Source organism: Oryx dammah, unplaced genomic scaffold (genome assembly GCF_014754425.2).
Source record: "Oryx dammah isolate SB20612 unplaced genomic scaffold, SCBI_Odam_1.1 HiC_scaffold_10, whole genome shotgun sequence".
NCBI lineage: Eukaryota > Metazoa > Chordata > Mammalia > Artiodactyla > Bovidae > Oryx > Oryx dammah.
This window is the reverse complement of record NW_024070194.1, coordinates 56,165,961-56,178,939: the sequence shown is the minus strand read 5'-3', so window position 1 is coordinate 56,178,939 and position 12,979 is coordinate 56,165,961.

Here is a 12,979-nt window from a genome sequence, read left to right as displayed (position 1 = left end):
AATGCAGTTGGATTGAAATAATGTCTTTTTTGTTCTGTTTCTTATAAATACATCAGGTTTACTTTTTGTTTGTTGGTTTTTTAGGTTTGTTTTATAATCTTGTTTAGTAAACAAACATTTCTACTTTTTTAGAACCCAGTTATAACTTTGGAAGAAGAAAATTCTTTCTGGTCAGTTGACAAGCCTACTACCCTCAGCTTCCTCCTTCCTGATATCCCAGGATCAGAAGCAGAGCCATGCTGGCTGGAGAAGCCCAAGTCACACTCCTGAGTCCATTTGGTTTGCTACCACTGAGCTGCCTGGGTCTTGTTAACTTTTCAGTGTTAACTAATCCAGTGAAGTTGTGTTGAATAAGAAAAACAGGCAGGAGGTTCCCTTAGGAACGACACAGAACTAAGGAAGTGGAATACCACTTCAGCCCCCTCCTGCTCTTAAATGGTGAATTTGACTGATTTCAGAGTTGCTACAAGGCAAGCTCACCTCTGCAATTAAACAGAGTCCCAGAATTTGAGCCTAGGAAGTAAAATTTGCTCAAGGCAAAGATCCAAGTTTTCATTCTACTTGAACGGAAGAACCAGATTCAAAGAGAAAAATGGTGGCATTGAGGACAGAAGACAGAACTCCATTTCACCTGAGTCTGTTTTAGCAGTTAATTTCTTCTCCAGAGGGACATTAAATCCTTTTACCTGGCAGACAGACTCTAGCTGTTTAAACCCAGTGTGGGTCATGGAATGGAGGGAATGATTAGATTTTTGCATTAGTCATAGAAAGACAAGGTGAGTATTATTTTCCCCTGCATTTCATCATGAAATATTGGACTGTCCTTCCACTGAGTATTTGCTTAACCAGGTCATTGGAATTCTTAATGCAGAAAGAGGAAGAAACAGCATCTGAGAACCAGGACCAGCACAGTTTAGACATTTGCAGGTGTTTCTAGACAACAGGAGACACTTGTCTACCTGCCCTGAACTTCACCAGTATCTTTGTTCACTTTGATCAGTCATCCTGGCCAGCTCTCACCTTCAGCTCAGAAACGAAGTCTGTGACAAAGAATTACTGTGGATTTTCTGTTTCCCGAAAGAGGTCATGCATTTATACAGACTATAAATGTGCCATTCATTTGTATTTAATAAGCTTCAAACATAATAATTCAAATGGTGCTCTGTGAAAATGATTGGAAATAAATCACAATAAATTTTAAGGTTTTGACTTGTATTTGAACTTGTCAAAATTTAATAACTTAAGATTGTGGATTCAAGAAATGTCCTAAAATGTCCTCAACCCTCACTTCCATACTAATTTTTATATATGGAAACACATTTTAATGTTTCTGATACATTATTATGATTGTAGAGCCTTGTTGAGAACTTTTTATTTTGTCACTCACTTCGTTTTGCTAATAATTATTGTCCATTTATATGTGGGTTCAAATTTATGCTGTACCAGAAGAAATACAATGTAGATTCCTGGGGACTAGAAATATCTAGTCTCCATCAAGTCTAAGGCCTGAGAATAAACCTAGGTATAGAATCAATATAGCCCAGTGCCTAGTTATAGTGCTTAATGCCTAAAAACACATCAGAGCACAGAGAATCATAAGTAGATATTGGTTGAATGATCCTCTCCACCCACTCAGGCCAGAATTCAGTGGAAAAATTGCAACCACTTTCCCCCTACTTAGAGGAAAGGCAGTCTGGCCCACATTCCAGGGAAAGATGTGGAGGAAGGTTTTACTAAAGTAGAGGTGGTACTTTGTAAAATGAGAGCCCATTTTTGGATGTTAGAAGTGAGAAAATAAGTTTCACTAAAAAAGGCAATATTCTGTCTGTATTATAAGTTTTATAGCTAAAAAAATGCAATTCCCTTAGTTACAAATATCATGTTAGTACCAAGAGGGTTTTTCTTTTCTTTTTATAAATAAGTCTTTGATGTGGACTATTTTAAAAATCTTTATTCAGTTTGTTACAACATTGCTTCTGTTTTACACTTTTTGGCTCTGAGGCCTGTGCGGTCTTAACTCCCCAACCAGGAATTGAACCCACAGTCCCCATGTCGGAAAACAGGGCCTTAACCACTGGACCACCAGGGATATTGAATATGTGTAAATCTTGTACCCTTATCATCTGTACCTTTAGATGGGTTGTTTCTAAATGAAGTTATCAAGAACAAAGAGGTTTTCCAAGGGTCCATTATTGAAGAAAGATGTTCATTTAAGAAAATTAAGTGTACACTGCTATATTTAAAATGGATCACCAACACGGACCTACTATACAACACAGGGAACTCTGCTCAATATTATGTAACAACCTAAATAGGAAAACAATTTGAAAAATAATACATACATATATTTGTACAACTGCATTACTTTGCTGTACACCTGAAACTAACACAACATTGTTAATTCACTATACTAAAATAAATGTAATATAAAATAAACAATATTTTATAAATAATATAAAAAAAAAATATTTCCTGACAAAAACAGAAAATCAGGAAATATCTCCTTTACAGAATTGCATGAGCCCATTTTGAGATTTCTAAAACATTAATGTCTCCATAAAAGTCTACAAAGCATTAAAAGGCAAAACTCTTTTTGGTTAGCAGATTACTGACTCTTGATTTTTTCTATATACCCTCATGAGATATCACAGTGTGGTTGTTCATCTTGTATCAACACACAACACTTCACTTCATTCCTGCTGGATCCGTTCACAACATCCCTCCTTATGACTCAAAACAATTTTGAGACTGAAGTGGTTGGAGTTTCAGTTATACATGATCAAATAAATAAGATTCTCATATAACATGTTTCAGGCTGCCTCTTAATTTCCCTCCCAAGGAGACATGTAGTTTTAAATTTGGCTCCGTGTCAATCTTGAAGGGCAGTATTCATAAAAGTTCAGTCTATTCTGGCTCCTGACCTTAGCAGGGGATGTCAGAGGAGCTGTGCAATGGAGCGCTTGAGGCAGGGTGGCTTTTCAGAACATTATTTAATTTTGGTGGTTGGTGCAGCAAGCTCGTCAGAGACTGCTATTTCCAGCTGCACTGCAAGCTGTCCCACAGTTTAATTCTCTGCTTATTTTTTTAGAAATCCTCCAACCAAGCTCTTCAGCCCTGTGCCAAAGTATGGGGATGACTTCACACCTCGGCTGATTCACATCTGCAAGGAGAGAAAACGATTGGCAACTGAATCCAGCCTCAGGAATACCACCCAGCAAATTCTTTTTGCTTGTCAGCCACCCCAGAGGACTGCAGCTCAGACTCAGAATTGTCAAGAAAAGTAGATAGGCTTGGATATGCATACACACTATGCTACATATTTATTGATTTGTCTGTTGACATTATGTTTAGAGAGAGATTTTATGCAGCTCATGGATTAAGTAAAATCTTGTGCCTAAAAACACCTCAGTAGAAAGAGGATGCATATTTGACATTTGTGCGTATGATAGAGTCACCTTAAACATGCACGAGATGGAAACATCTTTACTGTCCATACATTCATTAACCCCTGCCATTGCCATGTCAACTTTTCAAAGACATTATTAGTCTTTGCTAATGTTAGTATTAAATATTTAAAGGTATCCTGAAATAAAATGTCCTGTCAGAAAAATATAAATATTTATCAAGCACTCAATATGGAACAGGGACTTATCTAGACTTTGAAGATATAGCAATAGCAGAGGACAAGTCAAAACAAGCAGAATCTTGGCTTTCATGTAGTTTGGATCCCTCTTTGTGTATGTCTGTCTGTGTGTGTGTGTGTAAGTAAACTGACAAGTAAATCTTTATGTATAAAATTAGATACTTGGAGTGGGAAGTGGGAAGGAGGTAGAAGATGGAGGGAACGTATGTATACCTATGGCTGATCCATGTTAACATATGGCAGAAACCAACACAATATTGTAAAGCAATTATCCTCCAACTAAAAAAAATTAATTAATTTAAAAAATAAAATTAGATAAGTGCTATCCAGAGAATTCAAATTGGATTATGTGGTGGGGAATAATGCTGTCTACTTTAGATTGGGTGGTCAGGGAAGCAGGCTCTGTAGACACATTTTAGCTCATTCAGACAAGACAGGGCCAGGAGCATGAAGATCTGACTCTGGAAGAACATCTTGAGTGGGAAGGACAATGAGTTTAAAGGTCCCAAGGAAGGAGCAAACTTGGCTTCTTCAACGAGCAGATGGAAAAAAGTGTCTGGAGAGTAGCAGGTAATGGGAAGAGTGAGGGCTGGAAGAAGAGGAAGCAGGGAACACTATGGAAACATTAAGCAGGCTGTGTGTTGGCACCATGATGAGCATTTTGCGTCTATGAATCCCTGTTATTGTCATACCAGGCTGTGTTGTAGGCACTGGCATGATCCCCATGCAATGTGAAGGTGAGGAAACCAGGATGCAGAATGTATAATACCTGGGTTCCGGGCTTACCAGGCAATCTGGCTCTATGTTCTCCATTGGGAGGTGATCATGATGGTCAAGCGCTAAGTCACACAATGAAGGCTGGTCTCCATATGGGACCATGGTAAGAGTGCATGCATGTGTGATGGGGTTTGGGGTGTGTTTTGGAACAAATCGAATAAAATTTACTGATGGAATAGTAAATCCATGATTAGGGAAGGTAAAGGAGAGAATTGGAGAAGGAAGTGGAAACCCACTCCAGTATTCTTGCTTGGAGAATCCCATGGGCAGAGGAGCCTGGCTAGCTACAGTCCATGGGGTCGCAAGAGCTGGACACGACTTAGTGACTAAACCACCACCACCATCAAGGGAGAGAATCAAAGATAACTATTAGCTGTTAGTTAACAGATCATCTTCATAGATGAGTATGATAATATTGGGTTGGCCAAAAATTTTGTTCAAGTTTTCTGTAACACCTTATGGAAAACAAAAAAGACCTAGTGAACTTTTTAGCCAACCCAACAGTACATGACATTCATATGGTACTGATTGTGTGTGCCAGGCACTGTTTAAAACATCTGTGTATTGAAACTTCTCTGGTGGTCCAGAGGTTAAGACTTCACCTTCCAATGCAGGAGGTGTGGGTTCCATCTCTGGTTAGCAATTGCATATGCTTCCTGGCCAAAAAACTAAAACGTAAAACAGAAACAATATTGCAACAAATTCAATAAAGACTTTTAAAATGGTCCACATTAAAAAAAATCAAAAAAACAAGTAAAACATCTGTTCATATTCTAACTTGAATATCATCACAACTCTGTGAAGGTACTATTATTATTTCTAGCCTTTACAGATAAGGAAGCTAGGACATTGAGACAGGAAGTAATTTGCCCAAAGTTACACAACTAGCTACAAGATGGATTTGAACCCATCTGTACACTTCAACGCTGCTTTATACGGACTCTCATTTACTGGATCTACTGGCAGAAGAGTTAGTCGGGCTTTTCTTTGAAAGAGGAGAGGAAATCAGAATCCTGTTGTTGGCTATATTAATTTGGAGACAGCTGCTATACATCCGTAGGAAGATGAAATCAGCTAATTTGAAATGTGAATAAAGTTATGAAACATGAATAAAGTTATGCAGAGAGGTAAGGACTAGTACCTGGATTTGGAAGTTATGAGCATAGAGATGACACCTAAAGCACCCATGGATCTGAATTATATAACCTATAATAATAATAGCTAGCACTTCAATAGCACTTTCTATGTGACAGGCGCTGTTCTAAGGGCTTCATATACATTGACTAACTTGACTTTTTATAACAATTGCTTGAGTTAGACTGTCTAACTACTGTCATCTTCATTTGTTTTGTAGACTAGAGAATTGAGGTACCCATTATGCCCAAGGACCTACAGCTGGGAATGTGAATTTCACTGTGAGAATTAAAAGAGGTAATTTAATGTTTAGAATAATAGTAAATATTCAAACATGTTAACTATTATTAGTAGTAGTATTTTGTTCAGTCGCTAAGTCATGTCCAACTCTCTGTGATCCCATGGACTGCAGCACACCACCCTCCTCCATCTTTCGCTGTCTCCTGAAGTTTGTTCAAATTCATATTTGTTGAGGCGGTGATGCTATCTAACCATCCTAGTCATCTCTATTATTATCTGATTTTTATGGTTATTGTCAGAGCATAGCACTGCTGCTGCTGCTGCTAAGTTGCTTTAGTTGTGTCCAACTCTGTGAGACCCCATAGATGGCAGCCCACCAGGCTCCTCTGTCCCTGGGATTCTCCAGGCAAGAACACTGAAGTGGGTTGCCATTTCCTTCTCCAATGCATGAAAGTGAAAAGTGAAAGAAGTTGCTCAGTCGTGTCTGACTCTTTGTGACCCCATGGACTGCAGCCTACCAGGCTCCTCCATCCACGGGATTTTCCAGGCAAGAGTACTGGAGTGGGTGGCCATTGCCTTCTCCAAGAGCATAGCACAGCACCCAATAAATGAAGTGTAAACTATGTGATTCTTTTGTTGACCATGATGGCTACTCCATTTCTTCTGAGGAATTCCTGCCTGCAGTAGTAGATATAATGGTCATCTGAGTGAAATTCACCCATTCCAGTCCATTTTAGTTTGCCGATTCCTAAAATGTCGATGTTCACTCTTGCCATCTCTTGTTTGACCACTTCCAATTTGCCTTGATTCATGGACCTGACATTCCAGGTTCCTATGCAATATTGCTCTTTACAGCATCGGACCTTGCTTCTATCACCAGTCACATCCAGAGCTGGGTATTGTTTTTGCTTTGGCTCCATCCCTTCATTCTTTCTGGAGTTATTTCTCCACTGATCTCCAGTAGCATACTGGTCACCTACTGACCTGGGGAGTTCCTCTTTCAGTATCCTATCATTTTGCCTGTTCATACTGTTCATGGGGTTCTCAAGGCAAGAATACTGAAGTGGTTTGCCATTCCCTTCTCCAGTGGACCACATTCTGTCAGACCTCTCCACAATGACCCACCCATCTTGGGTTGCCCCATGGGCATGGCTTAGTTTTATTGAGTTAGACAAGGCTGTGGTCCTAGTGTGATTAGATTGACTAGTTTTCTGTGTGTATGGTTTCAGTGTGTCTACCCTCTGATGCCCTCTTGCAAACTCCCTGATGTTCAAACCATGAACTTCCTGATGTTCAAGCTGGTTTTAGAAAAGGCAGAGGAACCAGAGATCAAATTGCCAACATTCACTGGATCATGGAAAAAGCAGGAGAGTTCCAGAAAAGCATCTATTTCTGCTTTATTGACTATGCCGAAGACTTTGACTGTGTGGATCACAATAAACTGTGGAAAATTCTGAAAGAGATGGGAATACCAGACCACCTGACCTGCCTCTTGAGAAATCTGTATGCAGGCCAGGAAGCAACAGTTAGAACTGGACATGGAACAACAGACTGGTTCCAAATAGGAAAAGGAGTATGTCAAGGCTGTATATTGTCACCCTGCTTATTTAAGTTATATGCAGAGTACATCATGAGAAATGCTGGACTGGAAGAAACACAAGCTGGAATCAAGATTGCTGGGAGAAATATCAATAACCTCAGATATGCAGATGACACCACGCTTATGGCAAAAAGGGAAGAGGAACTCAAAAGCCTCATGATGAAAGTGAAAGTGGAGAGTGAAAAAGTTGGCTTAAAGCTCAACATTCAGAAAACGAAGATCATGGCATTTGGTCCCATCACTTCATGGGAAATAGATGGGGAAACAGTGGAAACAGTGTCAGACTTTATTTTGGGGGGCTCCAAAATCACTGCAGATGTTGACTGCAGCCATGAAATTAAAAGACGCTTACTCCTTGGAAGGAAAGTTATGACCAACCTAGATAGCATATTCAAAAGCGGAGACATTACTTTGCTGACTAAGGTCCGTCTAGTCAAGGCTATGGTTTTTCCAGTGGTCATGTATGGATGTGAGAGTTGGACTGTGAAGAAGGCTGAGCACTGAAGAATTGATGCTTTTGAACTGTGGAGTTGGAGAAGACTCTTGCGAGTCCCTTGGACTGCAAGGAGATCCAACCAGTCCATTTTGAAGGAGATCAACCCTGGGTGTTCTTTGAAAGGAATGATGCTAAAGCTGAAACTCCAGTACTTTGGCCACCTCATATGAAGAGTTGACTCATTGGAAAAGACTCTGATGCTGGGAGGGATTGGGGGCAGGAGGAGAAGGGGATGACAGAGGATGAGATGGCTGGATGGCATCACTGACTCGATGGACGTGAGTCTGAGTGAACTCTGGGAGTTGGTGATGGACAGGGAGGCCTGGCGTGCTGTGATTCATGAGGTCTCAAAGAGTTGGACATGACTGAGCGACGGAACTGACTGACTGAAACTATGTGATTAGGGCTTCCCTTGTGGCTAAGCTGGTAAGGAATTTGCCTGCAATGTGGGAGACCTGGCTTCTAAACCTGGGTTTGGAAGATCTTCTGGAGAAGGGAAAGGCTACCCATTCCAATATTCTGGCCCAGAGAATTCGCAAAGAGCTGGACATGAATGAGAGACTTTCTTTCAAACTATGTGAAGGTCTCAAGTTGGTGAGCGACAAGCAACAAAAAAGTTCATCCTTCACTATGTATTTGCTGCTTAGCTTAAAAAAAAAAAAAGTCGAAGGAAGTGAATCTTGGAAGAAGTATCATCCTCGTATAGAAGAAGCAGAATTTGGTAATAATGACAATTTAGTACTAGATTTTTGCATTGTGGCTCACTGTGTTTGCCTAGTCACACACAGATGAATTAAATTATTTTCTTGATTTTTGCAGTATGAATCATTTTTTTCCTCTTTCTATACACCCCCAGAAAGTCTCTGGATTTAGGGGGTCTGGCTGACTTTTCCTTAAATCTCCATTGTGTCATGACCATCTTGAATGGAGGTAAAATGGCTCAGAATTTAGAATTGGAAAAAATAGTCTCTTACAGAGTTGAAGTCTTTTTCATCATGGGAAGTGACATCGTGTACTGGTGTCAAAGGATACTTTTTCAGAAACTTGTTCCCTGTCTCTCTTTTTCTCCCCAAAGGGTCATTTCTGTTTCTCAGCCCATCTGGCCTGTACGTGTGACTGCATCACCGCAGGTGCTCTGTTTCTGACACAGGGTAGATTTCCCTGGGTAGCTGTGCTGAATGACTCCCTGTCCTGACTCATTCAAAACAAGATGGGCCATATAAACCCACTTGAGAATACATCCTGCAGGAAACAAGATTACCTAATCATTTGTTGCATCTTTATTTTCTGCTTCTCCACAAATGGCTAGTAACATGAGCAGTCACAGTTATGGACTCTATTTTTTTTTTTTTAGTTGACTATATTTATTTTAAAAAATTTATTGACATATAATTGTTTTACAGTGTGATATTCGTTTGTGCTATACAAAGAAATGCATCAGCTATATATATACATATATTCACATATCCCCTGCCTCTAGAGCCTCCCACCACTCCCCATTCTCACCCATCTAGGTCATCACAGAGCACAAAGCTGAGCTTCCTGTGCCGTACAGCAGGTTCCCACTAGTGATCTATTTTACACATGGTTGTGTATTTATGTCACACCTAATCTCCCAATTCATCCCTTTCTCCTCTTCTCGCTCTATGTCCACACACCCGTTCTAATGTCTGCATCTCTATTCCTGCCCTGGAACTAGGCTCATCTGTACCATTTTTCTAGATTCCACATACTAATACATATGTATAATATATATATATCATACTTAATAATATATTAATACATATATATCATGTATATAATAATGCATATATCATTCTTCCACCTAGCAGTACATGTAATAGATACAGACTGCTGCTGCTGCTGCTAATTCGCTTCAGTTGTGTCTGACTTTGTGCAACCCCATAGACAGCAGCCCACTAGGCTCCTCTGTCCCTGGGATTCTCCAGGCAAGAACACTGGAGTGGATTGCCATTTCCTTCTCCAATGCCTGAAAGTGAAAAGTGAAAGTGAAGTTGCTCAGTCTTGCCCAACTCCTCACGACCCCATGGACTAGAGCTTACCAGGTTCCTCCATCCATGGGATTTTCCAGGCAAGAGTACTGGAGTGGGGTGCCATTGCCTTCTCCGAGATACAGACTACATATATATATATATATATATATATATATATATATATATATATACACATATACACACACACACACATATATATATATATAAAATGCTTAGTTTGATTGCTCAAGGAGTGAGAATACTAATACTAATAGCATTAATAATTATATATATACACATATATATATACACATATATACACACATATATATGTATATATATATATATATAATGCTTAGTTTGATTGCTCAAGGAGTGAGAATACTAATACTAATAGCATTAATAATTATAGTAGAAGAAAGAGGAGAAAACAAAGGAGGAAAGGGGAGGAAGAGAAAGAAGAAGGTGGGAAGAGGAGATTTTGGATAGGTTTTATGGCATAGACTGTGGTGATAGGTCCATGGGTGTTTGCTTACTTCCAAACTCATCAAATTGTGTATATTAAGTATGTACAACTCAAAAAAAGAAAAAGAAAGGAAATTTCTTTTAAAATATGCTTTATTATAATAACATTATAATTAAGGGTAAGGATATGGGTCAGGAAGATTTCCTGGAGGAGAGCAAGAATACACCAGTATTCTTACCTGGAGGATCCCACGTACATAGAAGCCTGGTGGGCTACAATCCACAGGGTCACAAAAGGTCAGACACAATTGAAGTGACTTGGCATGCACACATGCATATATTATATTTGGGCTTCCCCAGTGGATCAGTGGTATAGAATCCACCTGCAATGCAGGAGACGTGGGAGACATGGGTTCAATTCCTGGATCAGGAAGATCCCCTGGAGGAGGAAATGGAAACCCTCTCCAGTATTCTTGCTGGGAAAATCCCATGGACAGAAGAGCCTGGTGGGCTACAGTCCATAGGGTCGCAAAGAACTGAACACAACTGAATGACTAAGCACACATGCATACTTTATATATATATATATATATATAACATATATAATAATAATACATATATTGTTCCAAGATCACTTTCCATTTCATTTTGAGGATATTTCATAGATTTTGCTCACGCTATTTGAGATAGGAAGCATATGAAATATATCATTTTAATCTGTTTAAAAGGCTTCCCTGGTGGTTCAGATGGTAAAGAATCTGCCTGCAATGTGGAAGACCCAGATGAGAGGAATTAAGTTCATGACAAAGTGAAAAGCATTTGCATGTAGTTTCAGTTCAGTTCAGCCACTCAGTCATGTCCAACTCTATTACCCCATGGATGGCAGCACACAGGTTCCCCTGTCATCACCAACTCCTGGTTCTTGCTCAAACTCACGTCCATTGAGTTGGTGATGCCATCCAACCATCTCATCCTCGTTGGTCAGTTCCATAATCTCTTGAAGAAGATATCATTTAGGAATCATTTGAAGAACAGCTTTTTAAAAAAGCTGATACATTTAAATATCTCAAGGTCTGACTTTATAATCAAAATAGAAAGTGTCAAAAAATAGTGGAAAAATAATGACTGTGGTTCTTCATAGCCAGACTGTGGAGGGTACTCCAGGATTTCATCATAGATGACCACATCTGTTCTACAGATTTCAGCAGTTAAAATAATTGTGATAGCTCTAGGAGAATGTCTCTCTATTAGGTTCTTAATGGAAATGAGCCTTTTAAGTACAGATTCTTCAGCTGGAGGAAGATCTCTTCTGACATTCAGAGCTTCAGCTCACAGGCTTCTGGTATCCTTAGCTGCATCCAGGCTCAGAAGCTGTTAAGAGGTGGGGGCTACAGGGGACATACTTCATCAGATTTCCTAGAATATTTCATTTCATAAATGACATTTAAAACAATTCTTTATTATAAAAACATTTCAATTTTGGGGAAAAAAAAAAAACTATTTCCCCTTTCTTGTTCAGTAAACTGCACAGATAGACTCGCCTGCCCTTTGGACTCTAACATTTGATCCAAATGAATGATTCTCATGGCCTAAGCCTCTGAAAGTTAGGAATAGTGACTTTTCCTTTTCATTAGTGACCTTTAGGCATACCAGTCCACAGTTCCAATGAATACCAAAACATGTAAGTAGGAAAAAATAACTAGGAAATAGGATTTCATAAATGGTATTAGGATCTCTCTGTAAGAGAGAAAATTGATACTTAGTAAAAGTGAGGAGTAAAGGAGGAGCTGGCCTGCTGCAGTCCATGAGGTCGCAAAGAGTCAGACATGGCTTAGAGACTGAATAACAACAACAACAATATGGAGGAGAGAAATGAGGGTGTAGGTCAAAAACTATTTTGAGCTTTGTGAAGGGGGAAAGATAAGGCTAGTCAATTTGTTAAAAAAGAAATCTGAGTACATTAAGTTAGCATAAAGGGTTAAAGGGAGGTGGATGAATTTTTACAAGTATAAAAGGAAAGATATGTCCTGTGAAGGAATGTGAGCACTTGCAATTTCACCGGGCTTTTTATCTTCAAAGAAATTTGCATGTTAACTAATTAATCCTTCCAACACTCCTGTGACGTAGACATGACAAACAAGGACAGAAGTGAGTCTAAGATGACTAATCTACCAAGCTCACTGGTTGGCAAAGAATTTTGAAAGCATGCCAGTTACTAATGAGGAAGATCCTAGGTGGGGACTTTATACAGGATAGTGTGTGTGTGTGTGTGTGTGTGTGTGTGCTTTCCAAAATCTGTTTACAGAAATATAGAGCAAATAATAGAATTTGAAAGAATTTATCATTAAATTAAAAGATCCTTGCTCCTTGGAAGAAAAGTTATGACCAACCTAGACAGCATATTAAAAAGCAGGGACATTACTTTGCCAACAAAGTCCTGTCTAGTCAAAGCTATGGTTTTTCCAGTGGTCATGTATGGATGTGAGAGTTGGACTATAAAGAAAGCTGAGCACCGAAGAATTGATGCATTTGAACTGTGGTGTTGGAGAAGACTGTTGACAGTCCCCTGGACTGCAAGGAGATCCAACCAGTCCATCCTAAAGGAGATCAGTCCTGAATATTCATTGGAA